This window comes from Myotis davidii, unplaced genomic scaffold (genome assembly GCF_000327345.1).
Source record: "Myotis davidii unplaced genomic scaffold, ASM32734v1 scaffold44, whole genome shotgun sequence".
Classification (NCBI taxonomy): domain Eukaryota; kingdom Metazoa; phylum Chordata; class Mammalia; order Chiroptera; family Vespertilionidae; genus Myotis; species Myotis davidii.
In genome coordinates this window covers 6,040,286-6,041,766 of record NW_006299705.1, presented here as the reverse complement: position 1 = coordinate 6,041,766, position 1,481 = coordinate 6,040,286, and the positions used below count along the sequence as shown (strand labels likewise).

The following is a 1,481-nucleotide window of genomic DNA, read 5'->3' as shown; positions in this document are numbered from 1 at the left end:
TGCAGGTCCCCAGAGGCTCTTACCTCCCCACGCCCCAGCTGCGCTCTCGGGCACTCGATGCGACGCCGCCCCGGAGCGAGGAGCCGCCGGACCGGAGTCCCGGGAGTGTGCGACGTCGGTTCCAGGTTAGTTTCCCGACCTGGGAGTGATAAAACCGGGATCGGGCAACGACCCGCGTCAGTGTCCGGCCCCCTTTGCCCGTGGCTGTCCTAATCGCAGCTTCCTCCGCCCCAGCCTCCGGAGTCCTTGGAGCCCGAGCAGCGTTCCAGCCTGCACCGGGAACGGCCGCCTGCGGGTGGCAAATCCGGCTTCCATCCGTGCTGCTATCCCCCAAAACCTAGCAGCTAGGACAGGTCCTAGCTTCTTTACTTTAGATTTGTTGGCAACCCCCCCGCGCTTCCCCGGCCCAGGGAAAATGCCCCTAACCCACCCCGAGCTTAGGCCCTCCCGCCGACGGGCCACTTCCTTTGCAGCTCGGTCCTCCCTCTCCCTGCGTTAGTTCTGCTTTCCTCACACTGGCCCGGAGAAGCTGCCTCCCCGCCTAAAACCAAAAGCCAGCTCATCTGAGGGGCGGAAAACAAGCTCTCATGCATGTGATGCACACGTGTGCTTGTTGAGCTTTTCTGTGCCACCCGTTTCCTGTACATTTAAACGAGGGAAGAAGGAACATCTCTATGGGATCAAGGGCTCATTACAGGCTGGAGGGGGAAGAACCCAACCACGGCCACAAGGTCTCTCCAGCTCAGTTTTCATGCCGGCCCCTCAAAAACTCCACTAGTCACAGTAGCTTAGAGAAGTATTCCAGTCAGATGTGATGATGATAAGAGATTTGAGAACTAGTGTTCCTATCCCAAATCTGCAACTTACAACTATAAGTTTACCCTTCAAAGATAATGTTGAGCCGAAACCGGTTTGGCTCAGTGGATAGAGCGTCGGCCTGCGGACTGAGGGGTCCCGGGTTCGATTCCGGTCAGGGGCATGGACCTGGGTTGCGGGCACATCCCCAGTGGGGGATGTGCAGGAAGCAGCTGATCAATGTTTATAACTCTCTGTCTCTCTCCCTTCCTCTCTGTAAAAAATCAATAAAATATATTTTTAAAAAAGATAATGTTGATTTTTCTTTCTCTAATCTTAATTTTCCTAAACTCTGAAATGCAAGCGTGTGGTTTTAGTTCAACCGTGAAACTGAGTAGTTGCTCAAAATAATTTATTGAACACTTACGTGACAGGCACTGTTCTAGATGCTTTGCTTATTATCTCATTTACTCCTGCAAAGGAAATCACAGAAAATTCTATTACAATTAAGGATAATTTTGCAAAGTACAGGCTGTATTTTCTCTCTTTTGCGTTAGGTGTTGTTCACAGATTAATAAAATGAGGTCACTGTGTTTATGGAACCACAGGGACATACATATACGTGTGTGTATGTGCATATTTGGGATAAAAGTATATTATACAGTGTGAGGATAAATAGTAGAAAT

General features: G+C 50.6%; 1 protein-coding gene across 1 annotated transcript in view; it reads right to left on the bottom strand.

Moving 5' to 3' along the window:
• The window catches only part of ZFYVE16 (zinc finger, FYVE domain containing 16), a 42,407-nt gene extending 42,264 nt beyond the window's left edge, over window positions 1-143 (bottom strand). The window contains exon 1 of the mRNA XM_006775477.2: window positions 24-143. The gene's annotated coding sequence lies outside the window, so the exon portion shown is untranslated. The remainder of the gene's footprint in view (window positions 1-23) is intronic.
• Between the last annotated feature and the right edge of the window lie 1,338 nt (window positions 144-1,481).